At 40.9% G+C, this 9,449-nt stretch overlaps 1 pseudogene; it reads left to right on the top strand.

Annotated features, from left to right (window-relative positions):
- The first annotated feature begins 6,545 nt into the window (after positions 1–6,545).
- LOC123039532 (probable inactive receptor kinase RLK902) lies at positions 6,546–7,506 on the top strand (annotated as a pseudogene).
- Positions 7,507–9,449: the final 1,943 nt, after the last annotated feature.

Genomic DNA, 9,449 nt, shown 5'->3' with positions numbered 1-9,449 from the left:
CGTGGGGTGAATATTCTCGTGTGTGCTTGTTTGCTTTATCACTAAGTAATTTTTATTTGCTGTTCTCAGTTGTTTTCTATCTTTAGTTATGGGTAGGAAACGCAAAATACCAAAAAAATTAGTTGTACCTACTGAACCAATGGTTGAAGAACCACTCAAAATCTATCACACTCCTGAAGCTTATTACTTGGATAATCTTCGATCCCTATGTGCTCGTGCTGAAACACCAACTAGCTTAGTTGAGGGCAAATTGTTAGATGAGCATGCTTGTTATGTGTGACACCGCATATCTGAAAAAGGGAAACATTTACTGGATCAAATTCATCGTTTGCAATGCTATGCTTGGAATTTGTGCGAAATATATGATATTACTTGTTGTTCTGAACACCCTAAGAAACACCTTCCCTACCAATGTTTATTTAGTGATAATGGAATCGTATCTTCATATGCTAAAGGTGTTTATAATTACTATAATGTTCAAGAAATGGAATAATTTGTTGCTTTTAAGGGTGCTTATGAAATTGCTTCTTTGATTGAAAAGTATGATGCTACTCTTTACAAATCTGAAAATTTTGCCATACTTGAATATTGTTATGAGAATTATGCTTCTGATGCCTATGTTAAACCATATATCAAGGTCTCTTCCGCTGTCCAAGAAGAGACTAATATTTTGCAGGAGTCTATGGAAGAAGAAATTGATGAAACTGTGAGCTCATTGGATGAAAAAGATGATGAGGAGAGCGAAGAACAAAAGGAGGAAGAGTGGATTAGCTACCCATGCCCACCTTCTAATGAGAGTAACTCTTCAACTCATACAATGTTTAATTTCCCTTCGTGCTTACCGAAGGATGATTGCTATGATGATTGTTATGATCCCGTTGATTCTCTTGAAATATCCCTTTTTGATGATGCTTTCTATGCTTGTGGCCAAGATGCCAATATGAATTATGCTTATGGAGATAAACTTGCTATAGTTCCTTATGTTAAACATGAAATTGTTGCTATTGCACCCACGCATGATAGTCCTATTATCTTTTTGAATTCTCCAAACTACACTATATCGGAGAAGTTTGCTTTTATTAAGGATTATATTGATGGGTTACCTTTTACCGCTGCACATGATGATTTTGATAGATATAATATGAATGTGCTTGCTGCTCCTACTTGCAATTATTATGATAGAGGAACTATGTCTCCACCTCTCTATGTTTCCAATATGATAAAATTGCAAGAAACTGCTTATACTATGCATTGGCCTTTACTATGTGTGCATGAATTGTTCTTTTATGATATGCCGATGCATAGGAAGAGAGTTAGACTTCGTCATTACATGATATATGTTGCTTTGTGCTCACTACTAAATTACAAATCATTGTTGATTCAAATTGGCTTTGATATACCTTGGGATCCGGGTGGATTCATTACTTGCGCACTATATGCCTAGCTTAATGGCTTTAAAGAAAGCGCTGCCAGGGAGACAACCCGAAAGTTTTAGAGAGCAATTTATTTCTGTTGTGTGCTTTCATATAGTTTAAAAACAAAAATAATAATAAAGAGGGGAACCCAAAACTTTTCAAAAAGAAAAGTGAAAGTGAGATAGACGAGCATTGTGAAAGTGGGGGACGTCCTTGAACTTTGTTCATGCCCATGGAAACTTTGTGAATCTTCATTACAGAAACTTTTCAACAAAAATAATTATCCCCTTGTATAATTCCATTGTATTATAAAAATAATGTGCCAAGGTTTGCCTTCAGGATGTTTACAATACTTATTGGTTTGTGCGGTGCGGGACAGAAACTTTGGCTGTAGTGCGCGATTTTACATTTTTCACTGGAATGTCAAACGGTTCTGAAACTTCTTGCACTTTATTTCTATAAATTTTTTTTATTTTTCCTAATTTAGGCAGAATTTTTCAAGTATCATAAGTATGGTGAATGTTCAGATTGCTACAGACTGTTCTGTTTTACACAGATTCTGTTTTTGATGCATAGTTTGCTTGTTTCGATGAAACTATCGATTTATATCAGTGGATTAAGCCATGGAAAAGTTATACTACAGTAGCTAAAATGAAAAAACAAAATATGAATTGGTTTGCAATAATACTTAGAGTAGTGATTTACTTTATTATACTAACGGATCTTACCGAGTTTTCTGTTGAAGTTTTGTGTGGATGAAGTGTTCGATGATCGAGAAGGTCTTGATGTGAGGAGAAGAAGGAGAGGCAAGAGCTCAAGCTTGGGGATGCCCAAGGCACCCCAAGTAAATATTCAAGGAGACTCAAGCGTCTAAGCTTGGGGACGCCCCGGAAGGCATCCCCTCTTTCTACAACAACTATCGGTATATTTTCGGATTCGTTTCGTTCATGCAATATGTGCAAGTCTTGGAGCGTCTTTTGCATTTAGTTTTCATTTTTCTTTTATGCACCATGCTGGTATGAGATAGTCCTTGGTTGATTTATAGAATGGTCATTGCACTTCACTTAAATCTTTTGAGTATGGCTTTATAGAATGCTTCATGTGCTTCACTTATATCATTTGAAGTTTGGATTGCCTATTTCTCTTCACATAGAAAACCGACATTTGTAGAATGCTCTTTTGCTTCACTTATACTTGTTAGAGCATGGGCATATCTTTTGTAGAAATAATTAAACTCTCTTGCTTCACTTATATCTAGAGAGATGACAGGAACTGGTCATTCACATGGTTAGTCATAAAATCCTACATAAAACTTGTAGATCACTGAATATGATATGTTTGATTCCTTGCAATAGTTTTGCGATATAAAGGTGGTGATATTAGAGTCGTGCTAGTTGAGTAATTGTGAAATTGATAAATACTTGTGTTGAGGTTTGCAAGTCCCGTAGCATGCACGTATGGTGAACCGTTATGTAACGAAGTCGGAGCATGAGGTGTTCTTTGATTTCTTCCTTTATGAGTGGTGGTCGGGGACGAGCGGATGGTCTTTTCCTACCAATCTATCCCCCTAGGGGAATGCGTAGTAGTACTTTGCTTCAAGGGCTAATAAGCTTTTGCAATAAGTATATGAGTTCTTTATGACTAATGTGAGTCCATGGATTATATGCACTCTCACCCTTCCATCATTGCTAGCCTCTTCGGTACCGTTCATTGCTCTTTCTCACCTCGAGAGTTGGTGCAAACTTCGCCGGTGCATCCAAACCCCGTGATACGATATGCTCTATCACACATAAGCCTCATTATATCTTTCTCAAAAAAGCCACCATACCTACCTATCATGGCATTTCCATAGCTATTCCGAGAATATTGCCATGTAACTTCCATCATTATCATATACATGACTTGAGCATTTATTGTCATATTGCTTTGCATGATCATAGCTAGCATGATGCTGTCATTACTACGCTAGATCATTGCACATCCCGGTACACCGCCGGAGGCATTCATATAGAGTCATATCTTTGTTCTAGTATCGAGTTGTAATATTGAGTTGTAAGTAAATAAAAGTGTGATGATCATCATTATTTGAGCATTGCCCCAGTGAGGAAAGGATGATGGAGACTATGATTCCCCCGCAAGTCGGGATGAGACTCCGGACTTTAAAAATAAATAAAAGAGGCCAAAGAACCAAATAAAAAAAGAGGCCAAAGAAGCCCACCAAAAAAAGAAAAAAAGAAAAATAGAGAAAATAAAAAAATGAGAGAAAAAGAGAGAAGGGGAAATGTTAGTATACTTTAACCACACTTGTGCTTCATAGTAGCACCATGTTCTTCATATAGAGAGTCTCTTGAGTTATCACTTTCATATACTAGTGGGAATTTTCATTATAGAACTTGGCTTGTATATTCCAATTATGGGCTTCCTCAAATGCCCGAGGTCTTCATGAGCAAGCAAGTTGGATGCACACCCACTTACTTTCCAGTTTGAGCTTTCATACACTTATAGCTCTTAGTGCATCCGTTGCATGGCAATCCCTACTCCTCACATTGACATCAATTGATGGGCATCTCCATAGCTCGTTGATTAGCCGCGTCGATGTGAGACTTTCTCCTTTTTGCCTTCTCCACCAAACCTCCATCATCATATGCTATTCCACCCATAGTGCTATATCCATGGCTTGCGCTCATGTATTGCGTGAGGGTTGAAAAGGTTGAAGCGCATTAAAAAGTATGAACCAATTGCTCGGCTTGTCATCGGGGTTATGCAAGATTGGAATGCTTTGTGTGGTGAAGATGGAGCATAGCCAGACTATATGATTTTGTAGGGATGAGCTTTCTTTGGCTATGTTATTTCAATAAGACATAATTGCTTGGTTGGTATGCTTGAAGTATTATTGTTTTTATGTCAAATGATAGACTATTGCTTTGAATCACTCGTGTCTTAATATTCATGCCATGATTAGATACATGATCAAGATTATGCTAGGTAGCATTCCACATCAAAAATTATCTTTTTTATCATTTACCTACTAGAGGACGAGCAGGAATTAAGCTTGGGGATGCTGACACGTCTCCGTCGTATCTATAATTTTTGATTGTTCCATGCCAATATTATACAACTTTCATATACTTTTGGCAACTTTTCATACTATTTTTGGGACTAACATATTGATCCAGTGCCTAGTGTCAGTTCCTGTTTGTTGCATGTTTTATGTTTCATAGAAACCCCATATCAAACGGAATCCAAACGGGATAAAAACCGACAGAGAATATTTTTGGAATATTTGGAAAATATGGGAAGAAGAATCAATGCGAGACGGTGCCCGAGGTGGCCACGAGGCAGGGGGCGCGCCTGCCCCCTCGTGGGCCACCCGTAAGGCGGTTGCTGCTCTTCTTCGGCTGCCAGAAAGGAAATTTTTTCGGAGAAAAAAAATCTCGGTGAAGGTTTCAATCCAATCGGAGTTACGGATCTCCATATATATACGAAACAATGAAAGGGCAGAATAGGGGAACGCAGAAACAGAGGGAGACAGAGAGACAGATCCAATCTCGGAGGGGCTCTCGCCCCTCCCATGCCATGGAGGCCAAGGACCAGAGGGGAAACCCTTCTCCCATCTAGGGAGAAGGTCAAGGAAGTAGAAGAAGGAGCCCCCTCTCCCCTTCTCTTCCGGTGGCGCCGGAACGCCGCCGGGGGCCATCATCATCACCGCGATCTACACCAACACCTCCGCCATCTTCACCAACATCTCCATCACCTTCCCCCCTCTATCTACAGCGGTCCACTCTCCCGCAACCGTTGTACTCTCTACTTGAACATGGTGCTTTATGCTTCATATTATTATCCAATGATGTGTTGCCATCCTATGATGTCTGAGTAGATTTTCGTTGTCCTATCGGTGGTTGATGAATTGCTATGATTGATTTAATTTGCTTGTGGTTATGTTGCTGTCCTTTGGTGCCCATCATATGAGCGCGCGCGTGGATCACACCATAGGGTTAGTTGTATGTTGATAGGACTATGTATTGGAGGGCAAGAGTGACAGAAGCTTCAACCTAGCATAGAAATTGATGCATACGGGATTGAAGGGGGGCCAATATATCTTAATGCTATGTTTGGGGTTTACATTAATGAACGTTAGTAGTTGCAGATGCTTGCTAATGGTTCCAATCATAAGTGCATAGAATTCCAAGTCAGGGATGACATGCTAGCAGTGGCCTCTCCCACATAAAACTTGCTATCGGTCTAGTAAAGTAGTCAATTGCTTAGGGAAAATTTTTCAACTCCTATCACCACTTTTCCACACTCGCTATATTTACTTTATTATGTCTTTACATAAACAGCCCCTACTTTTTATTTGTGTGCTCTTTATCATCTTGCAAACCTATCCAACAACACCTACAAAGTACTTCTAGATTCATACTTGTTCTAGGTAAAGTGAACGTCAAGCCTGCGTAGAGTTGTATCAGTGGTCGATAGAACTTGATGGAATATTTGTTCTACCTTTAGCTCCTCCTTGGGTTCGACACTCTTACTTATCGAAAGAGGCTACAATTGATCCCCTATACTTGTGGGTTATCACAAGGCGACACATGAAATCATGCCCAGAAGCCGAATGGAAAGACCTGCAAGGCGCCAAATTGTCTGCCAAGGTTGAACGGGTTCCTTGGTACTTCCAAAGATGGATCAGCTAGAAAATATAGTAACACAGCTCATCCCGGAAGAGCATAGGTTGAAATGGACTGCACATAGCAATCATAATCTGAAATATTTTACAAAAGATGAGAAACGAAGATTTACCAACAACTATGAAACTATACTCGGTAAAGGTGGCTTTGGAGAAGTTTATAAAGGGGTCCTTGAGGACAAAAGTATGGTTGCAGTCAAGAAGTTTATCTTCAGTGCAAAAGAAGATTTTGCCAAAGAGTTGAGCATTCACAGTGAGATCAATCACAAGAATGTCGTCAGATTAGTCGGCTGTTGTATAGATGAAAATGCCCTAATGGTCATCATGGAGTATATTCCTAATGGAAATCTGGGTAACATCCTTCACTAGGATAGTACGAGATACTATCATAGAAAAGCAATGGTAGTTCTCGCCCTAATGTGGGAACTTGTATCATTACGTCGACAATGACAAGAAATGACTTGGAAGACCTGCTTCAAGCATTGACTGAAGTTCTGGGCAAGGGTACAGTAGGGATAACATACAAAGTGATGCTTGAGAGTGGATATGAGCTTGTGGTCAAGTGGCTGAAGGGTGTGAGGACTTGCCAAAGGCGGACTTTGAGCAGCGTGTCATGTTGATTGGCGCCATCCGGAACAAACACATTGTGCCACTGTGGTGGTATTACTACTGCAGGGTTGAGAAGTTGCTAGTGTATGATGTGATCCCTATGGATAGCCTATCAAAAGTGCTCCACGGTAATGTACACCATAACACTCTACAATGCTAACTTATGCTTGATTTTTAAATGTTTTTGAAACATCAGTAATTCATGGTGTGTAAATCTAGGTGACGGAGTCTTCGGCCCATCTCTGCTAGACTGGGAGCAGCGGTCAGCCATCTCACTTGCTGCTATGCGCGGTGTGACAGCTATCCATTTAGCTGGACCATCGGGCTGCCATGGCAACATCAAGTCTTCCATCCTACTTACCAGCACCCACGGTGCATGTGTGTCGGAGCATGGCCTAATGACACTTGGCGTGTATTCCAATGCCCCCGGCTACAAGGCGCCTGAGGTCACTAGCGATAGGAGGGTCTCTCAAAAAGCCGATGTGTACTGCTTTGACATCCTACTGCTGGAGCTTCTCTCTGACAAGGATTAGCACACAGAATGAGGAGGGGTTAGATTTTGCACAGTGGGTGTTGTCCATTCTACGTGAGGAGTGGACGATGGAGGTGTTCGAAGTGGAGCTCCTAGGACAGGAGCAGAAGGACGAGGAAAAGGAGAGCATGATGCAACTTCTGCAGCTCGCGCTAAACTGTTGCAGTCAAGACGCCGACTCGAGGCCTACAATGCCTGATGTCATGCAACTGATCGAGGCAATCCACAAAGTCCTGACTCCTAACCAAGAAATTTGCACATCATAGTGATTGAAAGTTGCTTGGTGATACGTCTCCAACGTATCTACTTTTCCAAACACTTTTGCCCTTGTTTTGGACTCTAACTTGCATGATTTGAATGAAACAAACCCGGGTTGACGCTGTTTTCAGCAGAACTACCATGATGTTGTTTTATGTGTAGAAAAGAAAAGTTCTCGGAATGTCCTGGAAATCCACGGAGGCACTTTTTTGAATTTATAAGAATTATTGGGTGAAAGAAATACACCAGGGGGGCCAGGGCCTGTCCACGAGACAGGGGGGCGCCCCCTCCCTAGGGCACGCCCCCTATCTCGTGGGCCCCCTGGACCTCCTCCGACCTCAACTCCAACTCCATATATTCCGTCTCGGGGAGAAAAAATCAGAGAGAAATTTTCATCGCGTTTTACGACACGAAGCCGCCTCCAAGCCCTAATCTCTCTCGGGAGGGCCGATCTGGAGTCCGTTTGGCGCTCCGGAGAGGGGGATTCATCGCCTTCATCATCATCAACAATCCTCCATCACCAATTTCATGATGCTCACCGCCGCGCGTGAGAATTCCATCGTAGGCTTGCTGGACGGTGATGGGTTGGATGAGATTTACCATGTAATCAAGTTAGTTTTGTTAGGGATTGATCCCTAGTATCCACTATGTTCTGAGATTGATGTTGCTATGACTTTGCTATGCTTAATGCTTGTCACTAGGGCCCGAGTGCCATGATTTCAGATCTGAACCTATTATGTTTTCATGAATATATGTGTGTTATTGATCCTATCTTGCAAGTCTATAGTCGCCTATTATGTGTTATGATCCGACAACCCCAATGTGACAATAATCGGGATACTTCTCGGTGATGACCGTAGTTTGAGGAGTTCATGTATTCACTATGTGCTAATGCTTTGTTCCAGTTCTCTATTAAAAGGAGGCCTTAATATCCCTTAGTTTCCGCTAGGACCCCGCTGCCACGGGAGGGTAGGACAAAAGATGTCATGCAAGTTCTTTTCCATAAGCACGTATGACTATTTACGGAATACATGCCTACATTACATTGATGAATTGGAGCTAGTCCTATATCACCCTATGTTATAACTATTGCATGAGGAATCGCATCCGGCATAATTATCCATCACTGATCCATTGCCTACAGGCTTTTCACATATTGTTCTTCGCTTATTTACTTTTTCCTTGCTACTGTTACAACTACTGCAAAAACCCAAAAATATTTATCTTTACTTTTGCTACCGTTACCTTTATTATCATACCACTTGTGCTACTAAACACTTTGCTGCAGATACTAAGTTATCCAGGTGTGGTTGAATTGACAACTCAACTGCTAATACTCAAGAATATTCTTTGGCTCCCCTTGTGTCGAATCAATAAATTTGGGTTGAATACTCTACCCTCGAAAGCTGTTGCGATCCCCTATACTTGTGGGTTATCAAGACCAATTTCTGGCGTCGTTGCCAGGGAGCATAGCTCTATTCTCTGAGTCACTTGGGATTTATATCTGTTGATCACTATGAAGAACTAGAATGGCGCTAAGACCAAGATTTTGCCCTGAACTACGAGAGGAGGTAAGGAACTGCCATCTAGCTCTGCACTAGATTCTCCTTCCGTTATTAGTAAGCTTGCGACACCTAAACCTGCTACTGCTATGAATTCTGATATGTCGCATGCTATTGATGATGCCACTTCTGCTATGCATGATGAAACTACTTCTGTGCGTGATACTACTTTGCCATTAGGTGAATTTCTAGATGAACAACTTGCTAGAGTTAGGGGGGTGAAATTACTAAAGATCCTATTACTGATGATAGTGATGATGAAGGTTCCCAATGATTATGTATTAACTGTTGTTCCTAAGGGTTATGTTATGAATGAAAAAGCTGCTATGGAAATTCTTGCTTGCAATGATAGAAATGATCTTAAGAAATTATTACCTAAATGGAAGCAG

The sequence above is a fragment of the Triticum aestivum genome, chromosome 2B (genome assembly GCF_018294505.1).
Source record: "Triticum aestivum cultivar Chinese Spring chromosome 2B, IWGSC CS RefSeq v2.1, whole genome shotgun sequence".
Taxonomy (NCBI): domain Eukaryota; kingdom Viridiplantae; phylum Streptophyta; class Magnoliopsida; order Poales; family Poaceae; genus Triticum; species Triticum aestivum.
Note: the sequence above shows the minus strand (reverse complement) of the source record. Positions and strands in the feature narration are given on the sequence as shown.